The sequence below is a fragment of the Euprymna scolopes genome, chromosome 32 (genome assembly GCF_053919585.1).
Source record: "Euprymna scolopes isolate OS-2025 chromosome 32, ASM5391958v1, whole genome shotgun sequence".
In the NCBI taxonomy this organism is placed as follows: Eukaryota; Metazoa; Mollusca; class Cephalopoda; order Sepiida; family Sepiolidae; genus Euprymna; species Euprymna scolopes.
Genome location: NC_136513.1, coordinates 50,453,176 through 50,473,666, shown reverse-complemented (window position 1 = coordinate 50,473,666; position 20,491 = coordinate 50,453,176). Strand labels below are relative to the sequence as shown.

The window sequence follows — 20,491 nt, the reverse complement described above, 5'->3', positions numbered from 1 at the left end:
AATTTGCATCCCCGCGAGATCTCGCGCGATCCTGCGAGATTCCGTCTCTAATAAAAGCAGGCAGGCGCCATCTTGAAACTCTTTCGTCCGCTGCCCCGACCACAGGATCAGCCACCACCCCACACGCCAGGCACACACGGACCCTCTTGCGCTGAGGGCTACGGTTAATCTCACAGTGTGTATGGTTTTCTAACCTTTCTTACATATGCCACTCTGGATTCTTCTATCTTTTTTTAATCCATTTTTAGTGTAATGGCCCTTTCACAATCCTCTGCTAATTTCTGAAGTGTTAAATCTTGCTCAGATTCCAGCTTAGACAACACTCGTCTGCGTATTTCTGCTTTGTTCGTGGAGACTAACCCTTGTGCGAAGATTAGGTATTTGAAATCTTCTACTGTTAGTTCTGCTAGCTTAAAATTATCACAGTTTTTATTGACAACTGATGCGTATGTCAAATAATCTTGGTTGTCCATCTTCCTTAGATTCATACACAACCATCTCTTATGAAAAAGAGATATATTTGGATTAAATAATTCTTTTCGTAATTTTACAGCTTCCATGAAATCTAATTCCGTAGTTTTTTTTAGGTAGTATATAATCTACGAACTTGCTGTGTTCTCTTACACCCAACTTCCTGAGTAAAAGGCTCACTTTCTGGCTATTTGGCCAACTTTTGCAGTCCAGTTGAAAGACATCCTCGTATCTTGTATAGTATGCTTCAAAAGTCTTTTCTTCCTCCGGCACATAATTAAATGTGTCCATGCTATTAAATATAGTTGTATGCGAGAAATTAGTACTGTCGACATTTTCTCGATTAGTCTTTAATAGTTCCAGTGTTTTAGCAAAACGTTCATTTTGCCTTTCTTCATATTCAAATTGTAATTTCTTCTGCCTTTCTTCTTGTTCAAATTGTAATTTCTTCTGCCTTTCTTCTTGTTCCATTTGCCATTTCAATAATTTCTCCTCTCTGCGTGCATCTAGCTCGGATTGCGCCTTTTGTTGCATCTGCAAAAATTGCATTAACATTCTAGATAAATCTACCATTTTTTTTTTGTATCCTTCAGTTGCAGTAATGCGGTTACGAAGAAAAATTGTACAATTTCACATGCAACACAATATCCGTACCATATAAAATGGCTTGTGTTACAAAAAAAAATTGTTCATAGTTCCTGTTTTCAATAGTTATATCGCTGCTCGAATAATATTTTCTCACTTCGCTAGCGAGTCAAGCTCATCCAACCACAGCATAAGAACTGAGGCTTTTGCTGAAACCACAAAATACGATTTACTTTTCCGTTTTAGGCATTTCCTAATAAATAACAGCCGAACTTACGTACAACTCTTTCCATAGAAAAAAAAAGTTTTCAACTCGAGTCACAATTGAAAAAAATAAAATGTATGGACTACATTTAATTTTTTTTTTTTTTTGCATGACGTTTTACTGTCTTATACCCGTTATCCAGTGACAACTTTAGTTAAAAAAAAATCTTTCCTTGATTTTAGTTGTGGTATTTTTTTTTTTTTTTAAATACCAAGGAGAAAAATTTGGTTTACCAAAAAGTCTTTAGTTGGTATTTACAGCAATTTAGGAAATCCACTGGTGAACTTTTTTTTTCTTCGTATGTTACTTCCTTGTAATTTAGTAATACGAAAAAATTCACTTTTACAGTTTGTTATTTTTTTAAATTTTTTTTTTAAGATGGATTCCACGGGAAACAGCGTAAATCGTCGCTTTTTTTTTTTGCCACGTTCGAGTTTTTTTTTTTCTCTTTGAGACTGCAATTAAAGGTTTTGGTTTGTCTCCTTTTTTCCGACTATTATTTTAGTAAATAAAATACTATGAATCGAGGTTACTTTTTTTTTTTACCTGAATGTAGTTTTTGTTCTTGGAATTTGGGAAACAACCGTTTCTTTCTTTTAGTGTTGTACTTTGCGAGGAAAATATTTTACAGTTTTCCAATGTTCGCTGAATTATTCATTTTTTCCACTTGAGTCGAACTTCTCTTTAACGTAAAATCCGTTTTTACGACTATTTCGTTCGTCAAAACTTGTATTCCTTAGAAAGGTCAACCGTTGCGTTGTACTTTTTTTAGTGAGTTCTTTCCATTTCTTCGTCAAACTGTTATATTTGACGTTCATCCTCGTCGTCACTGTTAAGTTTGCAGGTTGAAACAAGTAACGTAGAAAGCAATACAAATGACGACTCAACAAACAAAGGTAGATCAAATAAGAAGTGTATTAGGAAAAGGTATATTTACAGGATATTTACATAATGGTGTCAAATAAGAGAGTCTTTGCTGGAGAAACATATCTGCTCTCGGTGGCCTTCGGTGGCTTCTGGTGAACACACACTCAGACTAACTGAGTCTTCCTATTTATGTGTAATTACTATCCACATATGCAAATGAATGTGCGCCACCACAACAACTATGCAATTCCTACAGTTATTTACCTAGAAAATAGAACCATAAAACCTGACATAGTGATATGGAACAAGAAGGAGAAAGAAGCAACCTTAGTAGAAGTCAGTGTCCACAATTATGCTCGGTTAAACAGAACTGAAAGAGGAAAGATAACGAAATACCAAGGTTTTATGTTTGACATGAAAAGAAATTGGAATCTTAGGAGGATTTCTATCATCTCAGTTATTATAAGAACAATTAGACTTATGAAAAAGAATTTAAAAAATTACCTGGCAAATATATCCGGTGGACCAAGTACAAAAGCTATTCAAACAATTACGCATGAAAGTATCCTGTATCTCTACAAAGCCATCATTCGCCCACGTATGGAGTACTGCTGTCACATTTGTGCTGGTGCATCTGCTACTAGTCTCTCGCTCCTGGACAGGGTTCAAAAGCGAATAGTTAACAAATACCCGGCACAATGTTAAGAATGGTTTTCTTAACCGTAACATTATTATGCCGACGCTCATTCATGACATGGAATTGGCTTTATTAACTATTCTCTTCATAAACTATTTCCCTGTTATGCATACCAATCGTTGATTTTTCCCCCAATCGTTTATGACAATTTCAAATGGCATTAATGACAAACACATGCAAATGAAATTTGTTTTTAAAGGAAAACAAATCTTGTCTCACAGTTTTCAATTAATTACAAGGAAAACAGTTGAGAAAAATATTCAGAAAGATCTACTCTTTGATTATCCGCCCCCTCCCAAGTGTATATTTACACTTTTCTAAATATATGCAGACATTACACGAGGGCGGCAGGGGTGGGGTTACAGTCATTTGAACATTTTTAAAAAGCGTCGAATCTTTAATTAAATGGTAAGAAACTTTAAAAGGATCAGAATCGGAATCGGCACTTGCATCGGAATCAGGGATTTAGAACAGAATCGGTAATTGTATCGGAATCGGGGAAAAAAGTTTAGAATCGTCCCATCACTACTAAGAACACTCCCAGATGCATAAAGTATATTTAAAAAATTACCTGGCAAATATACTCGGTGAACCAAGTGAAAATATTCAAACGATTGCACTTTAAGAGATGGTTAGAATTTTAAAAAGATCTCTGGATTGGAATGTATGAGATAGCGGGTAAATGTTCGGCATCCAGTAGGATGCACCATCTCAGCTTCAGCAAAATGATAAGAAAATTGAAAAAAAAACCCTAAAACACAACTGTCCTTCATAGAATAGATTATTTAAAACTCTCATTTAATAGATGCTAAACGTTTGAAATGATTTATATTTCTTGCATTTGTGATTCAAGAATTTCATCCGACATTAGCAGAAGAATATGGAATATCAATTTCGGTTTTATATATTATTTTTTATTGGAATCCTTTGAGATGAGTAATTTGTGTATGTATTTATTTGCGGACCATTATCCTAATCTTCATAGTTGTTGCTGTTTCAGCACGTTTCGGCCAACTCATCCTCTGGCCTTCTTCAGGTGATTAGCCGCGACAGGATAGGAATGCAGAGTCTTGTAACTGTATCCCCAGTAATTACTGCCTTCCATAGTTGTTGTTATCTCACCACGTTTTGGCCAACTAAATCTATGGTCTCCTTTGGGTAGAATTGAAACCGTTATCTTCAGATAATGCTCACTTGGAACCACAGAGTCTCAATGCCTCTATCCACTGTGCCACGATCTCCGAAGTAATTACTGAGGATACAGTTATGAGACTCAGCATTCTTATCCCATCACAATTAATCACTTGAAGAAGGCCAGAGTATGAGTTAGTCGAAACGTGGTGAAACAATATGAAGATAAGGGTAACAGCCCGCAAATAAATATCAATTTTGGTATTTAGAAAAGATAAAAGAAATGATAGTGAGCAGGAAAAACATGTCTGCAGTTACGACTTTACAATGCCTTGGTACTTTCAGCAGAGCATGAGATGAAGCTCACTTTTTTTAATTGTCATTTCGCCCCAAGCAAGGTATAGGGCCACTTAGTCACAAAGGCCTACTATTTGGGACCAGATTTGCAAGGATATCATTTATGGAGTTGAGCAGCAAGATGTCTGTTCACATTACACTTGAACTTCTGCATGTCAGTACAGTCAGGAAAGCAGGTGTTTGGGGGGGATTCCAAAGTACAGCAGTCCAAGGGAAAAAGCCATTCGAGTAGAAGGCTTTACAACATCTAGGGATTTCTATAGTGTAGGGGTGGGATTTTGCTGCTTGGGTTTGTCGAGAGAATTTTGTCTTCAAGGGGTACTAGTGCTTTTAGTTCGTCAGAGCACTTGCCATTGAAATACTTGTGAAACAGGCACAAGGATGCCACGTTTCAGTAATGGGACAGAGGTTTGAGTTAAATGGATAGTTCAGGACCTATTAGACCTGGAGGAGTGTAGGTTAGTCTCACTTAGTGTTAAGATATCTGGGGTGTTTGTCAGCAGAAATGCTTCAACATCATTTAAATTAGTTCTAAGCCCACGGATGTTCGTAAATGCAAGCCTCAAGAGAGGAGGCAGGTTGGTTTTGTTTGAGTTATGGTCTGGTTTAAGCTTGACTTTTGATTGTACTGTCATTTTTTTTTTTTTTTTAGAGTTTCAGTTTAGGTAAGGGGTGCTGAACAAGTAGTTATACAGAATACTAGACATGCAACACAAGTAGACCATCAGTTGACCTTCCATCTACTAGGATTGTGGCCTCAGGAAAGCCCATCGGGGATGAGTGCAGGGCCCCTTTCCATGCGCAACATGGCACTACAAATATCCCAATATTATACAACTATTGATGGAGCAGCCACTCTAAGTGCTACCAAAGAGTTAGGGCTACTGTACTACCAGTGAGTAACAGCAGCCAGGAACTGTCAATCCGGTACCCTCAACCCATCAGACAATGGTCAACCCAATCTACTTGCACTGGCATTACGGCATTCAAGTACTCCCAAGTGCCCAGTTTAAGGGATGGAATGTCTCAGGAGTGGGGAAAATGGCGTTCATTGCCCTAGTCAGGAAACAAGATCAACCACTGAGTGTTTCTGTCGAATCCCTGTAATTCGACCGCTATGCCTGGCTAATAGGCAAAGAAGGGGTATGGAAGCCGGGCAATAGACAGAGCCTATCTACTCCTTAAGCAGTTTAGGTTTGCAGACCGGTAATTTGTTTGAGTCACCAACACTAGGAAGATTGTCATCCAAGACTGGAGAGACCTCCCTCCCCTTAGGTTTAGCTTCAGAGTTTTCCTTCTCCTAGACGGATGACCTGGGAAGATCTACGAGTCCATGAACACCAAGAAGGTTTGCCCTGCGCCTGGTCCTAATCCAAGTATTTCTGATTAGAAAACCTAACGATACTTTGTTGAGTTCTACAAGGTTTTATTGGAGAGAATGAACTCATGGAGAAAGAGACTGCATAATTAACATTATTTCCTTCTTGAATTGGTTTTCTAACTTGAGAATTTAGAGACACAGATGGACAGAGGCATCAGTAACATTCGATTCTCAGTTTCTACATTATCTAACTGTGTCTTGTTCGTAGGACTTTGTGTGTGTGTGTGTGTGTGTGTGTGTGCGCGCGCATGTGAGTTCATTCCCTATAAACTCTGCAACGACTAGGCTGGTTTTTATGAAATTTCAAACAAATGTACTTTATGTATCTAGCAGTGTTTCTAAATAGGTTTTGAATGTGTTCGATAAGTATAGATGATTAAAAAAATTCAATGAAAGAAGGAACAGGCGATTTTTATCAAAGTTAACACCTTATATAGCCTAACACCACAAGTGCATTTAAGAAATTTTATTACCACGCAAGCAGAAAGGTCAGGCATACAAAATCAACAGTAGAAACTTTGATATGACAGAGGAGCGTTCAAAATTAATGTTTCTGTTTAGAGCACAATTTAAGCATGATGCTTGACTTTTGCATTTTAAACTTTAATTCAAGCCATTATATATAAAAAATAATTTTATAAAATCAACAGTAAGTTCTCTACAGTGCAATGTAGACTACAATGTATTGTAGACTATGTCACTTCTGGGGGGGGGGGTCATATGAAGCTTCCTCCTGGTGCACTGCAATGGGTCCCCAACTAGTGCAGACAATCAGTCGATTTGATTGAAAAATGGTCGATTTCACCGATTGTGATGACAATAAAAATATGGGCGTGTGAAACATTTGTTAATCATAATTCAATCCCGGACACGTTGTGTCTCCCTGCTAGGGTCTTTTATATTACATATTTAAGTGTTTATTAAATTAATTGAGCATTTTGTCTGCAGTGAAAAGGTTATTTTTAGCTTAATTAAAACCTGCAGCGTCACAGGTGTCATGTTATCGCTTTAAAACGATTGTTGAAATCATCCTAGTTTCGTTTATTGTTTCTAACATTGTTTGGTTTAAAACAATAGAAAAATCACCCATATTTCGGTTACATCTAAAAATCTGGAAAAGAATAAAAAAGAGAAATTTCTCAAAACAGGAAGCAGGCATCAGATCTAGTCTCAGCTGAAATCTGGAAGTTGAGGGATGGGATTTTTGTTCAGAAATAGAGACGCTGATGATGAGACCCTAACGACACACACATTCCTGCACGCACACACGCACGCACGTACACACGCACGCACACACGCACATACACACGCATGCATGCATGCACGCACACACGCATGCACACACGCACGCACGCACACACGCATGCATGCACGCACGAACGTACACACATGCGCAGAAGTCTACACAATGCTTTTTTTTTTATTACATTTTCACCCCAAACAAGGCATATTGCCACTTTGGTGTAGGGGGCTAATATCAGGGGCAGCAACGACAGGGGTACTATGTAGGCAGCAAGATGTCTGTTCACATTGCACTTGAACTTCTGCATGTCAGTACAGTTGGAGAAGCAGGGACCTGGAATGGAATTCCAAAGTCTAGCGGTTCTGGGGAAGAAACTACTGGAGTAGAAAGATCTTTTATATCTAGGGATCTCTACAGTGTGGGGGTGGGATTTTGCAGCCTGTCGGGTCTGTCGAGGGTGTTCACGTCGTGGGGGCACAAGTGCTTGCAGTTCGTTAGAGCATTCACCATTAAAATACTTGTAGAACAGGCAGAGGGATGCAACGTTTCATCAATGGGACAGAGGCTGAAGCTTAGATGCCAGTTTAGGGCCTATCAGATTTGCGACTCTCTTTTGAACTTTGTCAAGGAGCGAGAGACTAGTAGCCAATACACCAGCCCAAATATGGCAGCAATACTCCATACACGGGCGAATGGTTGCCTTATAGAGGTACAAGATACTTTCGGGTGTTAGTAGTTTTCTAGCACGGTAGAGAGAGCCCACCATCTTCGCAGCAGCCCTGGCAATGCTCTCGATGTAATTGTTCCAACTCATGTTTCCTGTGAACGTTAGGCCAAGGAACTTGAAAGACGTACTCTCAGATAAAGAGTCGTTGGCCATTGCTATAGGTGGTAGAGAAGATTTCTTGTAATTATTGAATGAAACTAGTTTAGTCTTGGCGGCATTGAATGTGACCATCCATTTTTGTCTCCATTCCACTACAGATTGGAGGTCATCCTCTAGTGTTTCTGCCATTTCTTTAGATATGTGTTCATTTGTTTTCCTGTCGTGCCTGTTATAGAGTGTGGTGTCATCAGCATATATACCCATCTCAGAGGCAATTTTGTCGGGGAGGTCATTTATGAATATCAGGAACAGTAGAGGTCCAAGGATAGACCCCTGGAGCACTCCTGCATTTATATCATATTGTTTAGATGTACGACCGTCGAGGACAACCTGGATTTTTCTCTTATCTAAGAAGGATTTAATTATGTTAAGTATTCTACCAGTGATACCGTATAATCTAATTTTCCTGAGGAGACCCTCATGCCATACCCTGTCAAAAGCCTTAGATATATCTAGAGCTACCGCTCTGCCCTCACCACTTTGTCCAGTGAATGGTATATACGTTCAGAGATTACAGTTAGGATGTCTGCTGTAGAACAGGCTTGTCTAAATCCATATTTTTGGTCAGTCAGAAGTTTAGCATCTGTAAAGTGATGGACTAGAGCATAGTTAATTAAGGTCTCAAATATTTTGGCAAAAAGTGGGAGGAGGTTAATGGGGCGATAATTTAATGGGTCAGTTCTTTCGCCAGAATTCTTGAATACTGGTACCATAGAAGCAGTTTTCCAACAGCCCGGAAAGCAAGATTCATTAAGGCATTTGTTGTAGAGTTTGGAGAGAACTGGAGCTACTTCGGCTGAGCACTTTTTTAATAGTACAGCTGGGATGAGATCAGGTCCACATGCTTTTGAAGTGTCAAGGTTTTTTATGATAGCATGCACCTAGCAGGGGTGATTTTCAGATTGTCTAGCGTGGCGTCTGTCCGCATAGGAAATTCAGGTAGGGGGTGGTTGGAAGGGTCCAGTGTGGAGTTTGAGGCAAACCGACTGGCAAGCATGTTAGCCTTTTCGGTTGCTGAGCAAACAACCTCGTGATTGTTGGTTAGTGGGGGAATTGTTGATTGCCCATTATTTACTACACTGTTGTAGATTTTCCAGAAATCACGAGTTCCTAGTTTTTGTGCTTCAATGCGTTTTTTAGTGGTTTCCATAAATTCTCTCTTAGCTGTCGCTATTTCTTTCTTAATGTTACTTCTAGCTTCTATGTACTTCTGTCTGTTTGAACTGGACTTATGTCGGTTGAATCTGCTAGCGCTTTTATAATCTATAGGTCATCGCCGAATAAGTGCATTTTTATGTTTGTGAAAATATCTGCACATTTTAGGGTAATTAGGGGAAAAAAAAAAAAAAAAAATCTCTATAGTTAAACATTTAGAAATTTATAAGAATCAAAATCAGAATCAGTAATTTTATCGGAATCGTGAATTTAGTACCGAATCGATAATTATATTGGAATTGCAAAAAACATTGAAAATCTTCCATCACCAGCAAGATTAATATCCAGATCTATATACTACTTTTAGTAGTATTGTAGAGCCGCAGAGTTCTAGTTATATTAGACCACTTATTGCCCTTTATGTCTGTATTTGTTAAATACGAGGGTCATTCCAAAAGTAAAGCCTCCTGTTTTTTTTTTAGAACTCAACAAGTTGAAGAGCTACAAATACAGGAGTAATACCATTAAAACGAGTGACCTTTTCTACATAGTCACCACCATTCTCAATGCACTTTTGCCAGGAATTCAATGACGCATCTCTGCTTCTTACGCATGTCCTTGCCAGGAGTTATTTTCTAGGAGTCTCACACCGTCAATATCTGCAACAGAGAAATGAAACTTTGAGGGCATGTATACACAAGTTCCGTCATCATATCAATGCAATCTTCCCATTCGTACGGAATCAAAAAAATAGGAGGCATTACTTTTGGAACCGCCTTTGTATACTATTAGTGATACCACAAAAGATACCGACTTTTCAAAAAAAAAAATAGTGCGTATCAATTTTCAAGTGATTTTTTGTAATCATTTATTTTTTGTTTATCTGCGCTCCTCTTCTCTGTCTATCTTTCTCCTATCTCTTTTTTTTTTCTCTCTCTCTTTTTCGTCATCCACTTTTGTGACGTCATCCAATGTACACGATGAGAAGATAGAAGCAAGCAAAGTACACAGATTCTAGCCTGGTTATCAGCCATCATCTCCTCGTGACGTTATCATTAAATGACATCATGAAAATGATGACGTCATAAAGTATGCACAGGAATAAACAAGCACGCAAGCAAACAAGCAAAATCCGCAGCGTTTTAATAGCATATAGGTATGCAGGTACTAGACTACCTGTGACTCATTCAGTCAGTATGTGTTACATATATAATTAAATCTCCCTTTCTTTCTCCTCTCTTTCTCTTTCTCTCTCTCTCTCTCTCTTCACTCCCCTCCCTCAAGTCGTCTCTATCTTCTATCTCACTTTCTTTTAATTAGTTACGCCATTCGTCTCCTCCCACTACTTCTTCTAACATTCACTCTTTGTTTACGTGAATCACTTTTTATCACGTCACTAATTGTGCACGATAGCAAACAAGCAAACTCTACAGAGTTTTAGAAGTAGACAAACTGTGACCCGTTGAGTCGGTATTTTTGACATGTTTTGCTAGATTTCCGCTTCTCGTGAACTCAGTCCACTCTATCGCTTTCTCACACCTGAGGCTTTTCTTTATCTCTACAAATCTAATATCAGATCATGTATGGAGTATTGTTGTTATATTTGCGCTGATGAATCTTTATTTCACTTGAATGTTTCCTTTGATAAGGTGCAAAAACGTATCTGTTATTTGATTGGCTCCCACCCTTTCTTTGCTATCTTACTCTGACAGACGTGATGTTGCTAATCTCAGATTTTTCTATAAATACTATTATAACATGTGTTCTTCAGAATTGTCCTGTCTATTCCCTGCTTCCTTTGTTCCAGCTTGTGTGCCTCGTTCGTCTAGTGGTCTTCATCAATTCACAGCTTTAATACCTCATTGTAAGACAGCTTTCTATTCCAGTAGCTTCTTTCTCAGAACTGCAAACTTGTGGAACTCTCTTCCTGCTGCCTGTTTTCCTCTTTGGTCTTTTTAATACTAAGGTTAAAAAGCATCTCCTAATTTTTGCAATGATCATCTTTCGTTTTTGTAAGCTCCTTACATCAAATGGCTTCACACTTTGTCTGGAGAGATTTCCATAAAAAAAGATATATGGCTTCTTAACTTTGACATTGCTTGATAAAGCAGAAGCGGTTTTCAAACAAACAACGATTATTTGGGCAACTATGATGGCATCCATTTTTAAGTAAGTACATGTATTTTCTGTTCCAAAAGTAATACCTCGAAAAGAAAGGTTTTTTTTTTTTTTTTTTTTTTACAAAGACATCACCACTTATCAAGGCCAAGAGGCCACTCGAGGATAAGGGTTAAAGAGTGTGCAATAGAAATTGGACAATTTAGTTTATTTAGGTTTTTACCTGTTTAGATCAGAGTGCCTGCAAAGTTTTCAAATTGGGGCAGCAGGCATATTGCTGATTTTTTGTGAGAACAAAAAATAAAAAGAAAAAGAAAAAAGAAAATTTTATTTTTAATTACCTGGTGTGTTTAGTACTGTTTTTCTCATTAGCTTTGCTTTTTAGTGAAACTGGTTCTCCCAGACCTCATTCTTTTAATCAGTTTATGAACAAAAAGAAAAACTACTGCACTATTTTCACATATTTCCATTTAAAAATTTTTTTTATGAATGTTCTTACGTTTTCCACAAGAGCTTCACGGGCTGAATTAAAAACTTTGGCTGTTTGGATCTGACCCGCAGGCCGTAGTTTGTTGACCTCTGATTTGGATCTTCACTTTGGAATTTTGTAGATGGTTGAACAGCATTCACCTAAAAATATTTTATCTTACAAGCAACACATAAAACAAAAAATATCATATATTTAGAATACCACATACCAGACTAGCTGGATGTGCAGCGTTGCCCAGTCATACAATACGCTTAAATATGATATTTTAATTTTGGTGACGCCATTCCATTTTTAGTATTCTTTTCAAAAAGACATACTAATAAATGCACTGTCTCGTGTCAAAGTAATGCAAAAGGAGTAGATGATTTTGATTCAAATCAAGTCGAGAGCGACCCGAGGTTGTTCTAGCCAAGTTGCTCAAGAATTACAGACGATAAATTTGTAATTTTAATTCTTTCTATATTTCAGTGAGTGAGAAACCTATCGCCATACTTTCTCTTAAACAGGCCAATTGTACTTATATTAAGTAGAATACTTTATACTAGTAGCGTTTTTTTTTTTTTTAAATGAAGAGTAGATGATGCAATGTGGATGCGTTGTTGGCAGTTCCCATAACTCTTGCTTCCCCTAATTTGTCTCTCAGTCCTCCTTTGGAACGAGTGATTTTTCTGACAAAGGGAGAAGAAAAGGCTGTCATTTAGGTCGGCAAAATTTTGCATTAGCAGTAGCCTGGGATGTTGGAAATTTTTCTGTTTCCATTTCTATTCTTGTGACTATGTCACTAGTAAGGGTGCTGGAGGTAAAAATTTTTCTGGGCTGATATTATCCGCCTGATATTCAGGGACCTGAATCTTAGACTAACCACTAAGGAGGGTGTCCTATTAGCAGGTGTAAAATACTGGGGCTGCTGTATTGCCATTTGGTGAATGGATTCTGGACCATGCAGTAGCTTCCGGTGAGGCCTCTCAATCCTATACTGATGGGTAATTGTTACTGCTTTACCTTTTTTTTTTTTTTTTACACAGTGGTCACCACTTATCAAGGTCCGGAAGCCACTCAGGGATAAGGGTTATTGCAAGTACATTATGTTAGTGTGGAGATTTGATAAAGTGTTTACTTAAGGGGGCGGTTCATTAGGAATTTGGTAACATTGGACTTGAAGACATCCAAGTTGTAGTCAGGTGGGAAGCAGGCAGACAGAACAGAGTTCCACAGGCGTGCAGTTCTAAGAAAGAAGCTTTGTTCATGAAATCCACGTTTTGATTTAGGCACAGATAAAAAGTGGGGGAAATTTTTCACAGTGGATTCAGCTAGACGGGTGTTTTTTGTGAAAGATTGGCGAGGGGGGACCAGAGATTGGAGTTCAGACGAGCACCTGCCATGGAAATAACCTTATCATGGTCTACAAACAAAAAATATTTCTTCACTTCTGTTTCTTCCTTAGTTTCCCTCTCTGGGTTGCTCTAACCAAATCTGTTGTCCTATCCCACAAATCCTAAAACTCCATCATGAAAAGTCTTTTACTCTAATAGTTTCTTCCCCAAAAATGCTAGACTTCCGGGTTCCTGCTTTCCTTGACTGTACTGACATGCAGAAGTTCAAGTGTAATGTGAACAGATATTTCGCTGCTCAACTCCCTACATATATCCTGCAACTTATGTCCCCGATAGTAGCCCCCCCCCCTACATCCAAGTGGCACTATGCCTTGTTTGGGGTGAAAATAGAATTTAAAAAAAAGAGAAGAAAGAACACAATATGCCGGACATTGCTACAAAAGAAAAAATAAGGTTGTCAATGATGTCGTACTGTTCGATCCTAAACACAGAACTGCTAAAGTAGGAAAACCGGTCAAGACGTACACAGAAGACACTGGCTTGCAACTTGAAGATCTTCCTAAGGCCATGGAAGATAGAGACCTGTGCAGGGAAAGAGTCAATTTGGTCTGGGCAACCTTGCCCGATACGATGGCGAGGTTCTATTGGTCAATGAACATTAGATTCCTTTTTAATTCTAAATTGGTCATGTGATCTGATTTGGCTGTGGGCGGAGTCATATGTGTTATCTAGCCAAATGTGGGTGGAGTTATATGTGCTATCTAGCCAAATGTGAATTTGAGTATTTTAATTTCTTTTTTCTTTTTTTTTATACGGTGGTCACCACTTATCAAGGCCCGGAAGCCACTCAGGGATAAGGGTTATTGCAAGTACAGTACGTTAGTGTGGAGATTTGATGAAGTGTTTACTTAAGGGGGCGATTCATTAGGAATTTGTTAACATTGGACTTGAAGGCATCCAAGTTGTAGTCAGGTGGGAAGCAGGCAGACGGAACAGAGTTCCACAGGCGTGCAGTTCTATTCATTATATCTCTTAGGTTTCTAACAACTGCCAGTAATGACCATCTGATACTCAGTTTCAAGAGAATGATTACAATTTTTTCAAATGTTTGCAAATTTCACAATTTTTTTTTTGGGGGGGGGGGAGTCACTACTTATCAAGGCCCGAAGGCCACTCGAGGATAAGAGTTAATAAATGTAAGGTGACAGAATAGTAATCGCTCATGGCTTAAATTGGGTAGAATTTGATTATTTATGGAGACAGTGCAACAAGAACTTGTTTACATTAGATTTGAAGGCTACCATGTTGTATTCAACCGGGAAGCAGGACAACAGAACAGTGTTCCACAGGCGGGCAGTTCTGGGAAAAAAGCTTTGTTCATGGAATCTGCATTTAGATTTAGTCACAGTTAGAGAGTGAGGAAAATCGTTTATAATGGTTGCAGCTAGTCGTGTGTTTTTTTGTAAATGTTTGGCAAGGGGAAACCATAGATTGGAGTTCAGTCGAGCACTTGCCATGAAAATAATGATAGAGCAGAGATAGGCTTGCAATGTCTCTTCTGTGAAAAATAGGTTGCAGGGAAGAGAAAAAGGCTTCACCTACTACGTTTCGAAGCCAGTTTTGAACTCTATCAAGGTTAGATAAGGTGTGCTGGGCAGCTCCTGTCCAGATGTGGCAACAGTACTCCATTTTAGCATGTACCTCTCTTTTATACAGATAAAGGATTGTATCGGCAGTGAGATACCTTCTGGAGCAGTAGAGTGATCCAACCATTTTTCCAGCGTGTAAACAAAACAACTTTGGACAGTTCGATTTAAAATGATGTAATGAGAAATGAGGACACGGCAGCACAGATTAATGATGACCCAATTATCCTGCTTTTCAGTTGATTACACCCAGGCATTTTTGTTGGCTAGCTTATGAAGAAGGTGAACTCATATGGACAGCTGTGGCTCCCAAACCCATGCCCAAAAGATGACAAGAGATGTAGCAATGACCAGCTGTAAACCTGGCTTGTGACAGTCTCCAACATTAGACAGGGAACTAGCTCCAAATTTCCACTACTAACGATTACTATATTGTCCCATTGACTACTGTACCCTCTTTAAATCTTATCCTCAAGTGGACTCTGGGCCTTGATCAGTGGTGACTTTTTTGCAAAAAAGAAAAAAATTTGGTACAATTTTACTGTAGAGTGTTTTTGAAAAAAATGCATTTCTGAAAAAAACATTATTATTTATGTGTCATGCTGAAATTAGTATTCAAAAATTATGAAAAATGGGCAGTAGAAAAATAATTATAAGTAAATACAGAATTTTTTGTTGGGAAATCAAAATCAAGGGAAGATAACTGCATCTATCATTTAAGTTGCTTTGTGTAGAATCCAATGACAATCTTTCAGGTCGGCCATCTTGCTTTCCTCAGTCTACAGCACCCTTTCTTTCCAAAACTCAGCTCTGGCATATCTTCTACTGGACCATTTTTCATAATTTTTGGAATTTATACTAATTTCAACATGACACTTAAGTACATAATAATGTTTTTCCCTGAAACGCCATTGTTTGAAAATACACGATTGTGTCGGACGACACATGATAGTAAAGTTGCCCCCCTGCTCCCAAATTATCACCGGAGATGATGGAGCGCAGTGATCAGAGATCTTGTAGCAGTAAAAGCGAATACTTGTGGCATAAGATTTTGAATACTTTTGGTTTATAAGATTGGTTGAAGCATTCAATTTCCTTTCTGGCTTGACCAATCAGAGACCAGCTTTCAGATGAGCTGACCACATAATGCAGTTCATAAAAAGGTTTAAACCACAGCAACTTTCTCTTACGTTCCGGCTCTCAGGCCAGCAACACTCTTCACAGAACTTATACCTGTCCCCCACTTCTCTCAAATGCAACAGAACTCCTCCAAGCCTTTGAGCCCGGGGCCGGCTTAGATACAAAGACAAAGAATCCATCATGGCTACTGGCAAACGACAACTTCAACCACACATATATATAAACTCTCCTTCTCCCACAGGACTAATATTTTGTCCCCGTCCATACATGGATGCACGCTTCTACTGCTAACTCCAACGCACATCCATGAACTCTCTCTTTCAACAGGTCTGTCTAATCTTTCATCTACATGCATATATATTAATTCTTCCCATGATTAACCCTTTTTTATACAAGTCAAACTAACAAAGATAATCAATAAAGTTGTGATTAAATGTTAGAATGAGATTCCGGTCTTTTAATTCTACAAGCTGCTATAACTGCTGGATGCTAGTTAAGCCGACTTCCATCAAAAAACGATTAAAGTACAAATCTTTGTTCAAACTCTTCAACTCAACATTCACAGGCAACATGACTTTGAACAAATAGATTGAAGACATTGCCAAGGCTGCTGCAAAGAAGGTGGGCATTCTCTACCGTTGTAGAAAACTACTCACATCTGACAGTATCCAGGAATGTAACATTGCAGCGATGGGACAGGAGTTGGAGCTTGGTTGCCAATGCGGGACCTATTAAGTTAGGGATCCTTTTGGACCCTGTCTAAGAGTGAGAGACTGGTAATAGATGCATGAGCGAATGGTATCTTTATAGATATGAATACTGTCAGTTATGAGTAATTTTCTAGCACGGTAGAGGGAAGCCACCTTATTTGCAGCAGTCTTGGCAATGTTTCAATGTATTTGTTCCAATTCATGTTTCCTGTGAATATTAGTCCAAGAAGTTTGAACGATTAACTCTAAGGTAGTGTTATTAATTATAGCAATCAATGGCCGAGAAGGTTTCTTGTAATTGTTAAAGGAAAGAAGGTTAGTTTTAGTAGCATTAAATTTTACCATCCATTTACGTCCCCCCATTCCACTACAAATTGCAAATCATTCTCTAAGGTTTCGGCCATTGCCTTATATATGTGTGCATTCGTTTCCCCTTCATATCTGTTATCAAGTTTGGTCTCATCACTCATCAGCAAATATACACATCTCGGATACAATTTTATTTTTCAATTCTCTTGGGTATATAATGCATTTTATATATTATTATTATTTTTTCATCCCTTGAGTATATCATGAGTTTATTTTATTTTTTTTTTTTACTACAACCTGTGTTTTGGCTATTTTTTCTTAAAGCTGCGTTCTTCCACAAAATATCCAGAACATCTATCAGTGAAAAATGGCCGACTTGTATTTACTATCGTAACACTTTTTTGTAGTAATTTTGAAGCCTTTAAACTGACGGAAAAGAAAATTATCTCTTGATTAAAATTTAAAGGTAAAAAATCACGTGAATCTGCAGTATAAAAGAATGGAATAATTGAATGTTTATTTTTAATAATTGCCTTTGGAATCTATTTCAAATCGATATTTTTTCGTAATTTTGCACTAAACGTATTATTATTATTATTATTATTATTATTATTATTATTATTATGATGATGATGTCAGCTTCTAACAACACGGATATTGAATATTTCTAATGTAATTAATTATGGTAACCTACATAACTGCGCGTGGAGGGTGGAGGTTTAATTCGTAAAATAAATAAATACATGTGCTGTGCTCTCCTTTGAATTTGTAAATACTAACGGATATATAAATTCACACGCAGTAACAACTGCATTATTAATGTATTTCTCCCTGCAATAAAGTCCACTAAATATTAACACCGTTGTAATTGATATTTACAAGAGATTTTTTTATATATATATTTTTATAGCGTTTATGGCTTTCCGTAGATAAAAATACCGCATAAAGATAACATAAAAAAAAACAAAAAACAAAAAAAACTAGTCGCAACATCCCATAATTTTATGACATCATGTAATGGCATGGCGTGTATTATTACGCGATGTGAGTCGCCGCTCGCGTTCCGAATTAATTACAGACGAAGGGAGGGGGAACGGCAAATAGTTTTGTTTTTTTTTTAGTAATTTTTGCAGCTGACTACAAAAATAAATATTTCCCATTTTTTAAATACATAAAGAAACTTATAAACATTTTATAAAAGAAGAATTAGATAATAATTAAATTTTTTTTTAATTTTTAAGGTTATTGATATTGTGTTATGTAGTAGTGCGAGAAATAGTTGCTTTTGGGACAATCAAATGTTTTTCGTTTTTAAGTATATTTTTGGAATGTTTTAAGCGTGTCTTGGATTAAAGATTGTTTATTGAGGGGTTTCGTTTATGGTTGCGGCGATTTACAGCTGTTTTTTTTTTTTTCTGTTTTGAAAAAGGTGAAAGCTTTAATTTAGCAAGTTGGGGTGGGTTGGTATCTGTTGAAGGTCAAAAGAATCTGTTGAGGCGGATTCATCTGTTGGTGGTGGTGTTTCGGCTCAGGTCGGTTTTCCCGCAATAATCGAGGTTTTTCTGTTTTTAGAGCCGACGCCAAAGAAACCTGGGTGGAAATAGGTTATAGTTTTTATCAGCATCATCGTCGTCCCCCACAACTCGTCGTCTGCCCGAGATTTTTTTACCTTCTGTCTTGATATATATATATATACTTGGCCTGTTAAAAAAAAAACACAATTATAATAACACCTAGGATCCATCCATACGGGTAAGAGCAATTATTACCATTTATGACTTAATAATAAGCTCGGTTTATGTACGGTTTCAGCGTCTCAAATCCCCTATTTGAAAGACGCGATTATTTGATTTTTAGTCTTAAAATAACATAAATTTTAGCGTCCAAAATTACTCCCCCCCTCTTCTCCTTTGCCCGTTTTTTTTTTTTTTTTTTTTTTTTTTTTTTTTATTTATAAAGAGGTATCGTCCCATTCAATTAGTAGTTTTAAAATTGCATTGCAATTTCGGTATTTATGCAGAATACGGATCGTGCTGAAATGTTAACGTTATTATTTAGAAACGCATTCTTAACATGGAGAGTGAAGGGCGTTTTTTTTTTTTTAATTTTTTTTACTATTCTGTACTTTCACCTATCGATTTAATATGCTTCCTAAATTACCCCCCCTTTTTTTAAAGAGACTTAATTCTATTCGATTTTTAGCTTTAAAATCACATTGCAACTTAATTTAATGTCGATTGGCTATTTATGCAGAATACAACCGTGCTGAAACCTTGTTTAGAAACTCATGCTTAACATGGAGAGGGTGGGGCTGGGGCGGCAATGGGGCATTGTTAACTATTCTGTACTTTCACCTATCAATTTAATAAACGAAAGATAGCCGTAAAAATTTAATTTAACTTGAAAATCCTACCTAAAAAAAAAATAGCTAAGTCCGTGTTCTGCATAGCTACTGTAATTTAAGATATAGTAACTTTTAATTTAATGTCGATTTTATTTATTGTTTTTTTTTTTTTGTTAGCATTTTGTATTGCTAACTTCAATATTATAACAAAAACAAACTGAAAGAGGGTGTGTACCATGTACCAAGTAACCCCAAACGGTGTTTGGGGTTACTTAACACTAACCCTAACTTGAAAGTCACGAAATCAGATGAAGAATGACAGATCAAAATTAATATATGCACAAAATAATAAAAAATATTCATGATTTTATATTTTTAATTGCAAACTAATTTTCAGATGACTAATTTAATCAAAAAGAAATTTTGGACGCTGAAAATGTACACAATATTTTTACTATTTCATATATATATATATAATATATATCTTTAATTTGCATTTTTAACTTTATTTAAAATCTTATTTTTGCAAAAAGAAAATCTTATCTATTTTCGGTACCTACTTATGCAAAATACGGATCGTGCTGAAATAATGACGCTATTATTTCTTAACATAGGGAGGGGGCGTTCTGTAAAATAAAAGATATAAAAATTAAATTAACTTGGAAATTCTATATAAAAAAATAGCATGGTCCGTAAACTGCGCAAGTAACTTTTTTTTCCATTCAGAAAAAGTAAACGCATTTTTTTTTTTTTCATTTTGAATGCACGTATTAAAAAAAAAAAAAAAAAATGTGCGCGCTTGCGCGTACAATGGTCATCACTTTTAATATGAATTACATTGCTTAATATCCGGGAAACTATTTATTTGAGCGAAATTTAAATGCGATATTCGTTTTCAGCATACCAGAAAACCTTAAAAAGTTGTCATTTTAAAGGAAAATGTTAAGGTGGAAATAAAGTAAAAATTTACTAAAAGTAAATATTTACGATTTACCTTGAAAATAATTTTTTTTTAAATTTCTGAATTTCGAATATTTGTGACTAATTTTTAAGTTGATCGATTTTTTTAAAATTTTTTTAAGTTTAATTAAAAATTAAAAAAAAACCGTTATATTGTTGACTACAAACATTAACAAGTGTTTCAATTCTAAACACATTTTTAAGGTCAATCTGTTTTTGCTTTTCTTGTGTTCAACTTAAAATGCCGGCAGGGACACACCCTTATTTAGATCTGATAAAAACGATTATTATTTTGTTATTAATTTAAAATGGCGCAATTTTAAAACATATACAAACTATTTGGCGTTTTTGTGTTAAAAAATTCAATTAATGTATATATTATTTCGTATCTCTATTTATAAA

At 36.8% G+C, this 20,491-nt stretch overlaps 1 protein-coding gene across 20 annotated transcripts in view; it reads left to right on the top strand.

Annotated features, from left to right (window-relative positions):
* The window catches only part of LOC145256347 (spectrin beta chain-like), a 648,628-nt gene that overhangs the window by 373,005 nt on the left and 255,132 nt on the right, over window positions 1-20,491 (top strand). For 4 of the 20 annotated variants that reach the window (XM_080115150.1, XM_080115146.1, XM_080115141.1 and 1 more), the window contains exon 1: window positions 18,033-18,537. The exons of 14 other annotated variants lie outside the window; for them this stretch is intronic. The gene's annotated coding sequence lies outside the window, so the exon portion shown is untranslated. Of the gene's footprint in view, window positions 1-18,032; window positions 18,538-20,491 lie in introns of those variants that run through there. 2 more of the 20 variants (XM_080115139.1, XM_080115136.1) reach the window with 2 other exon arrangements.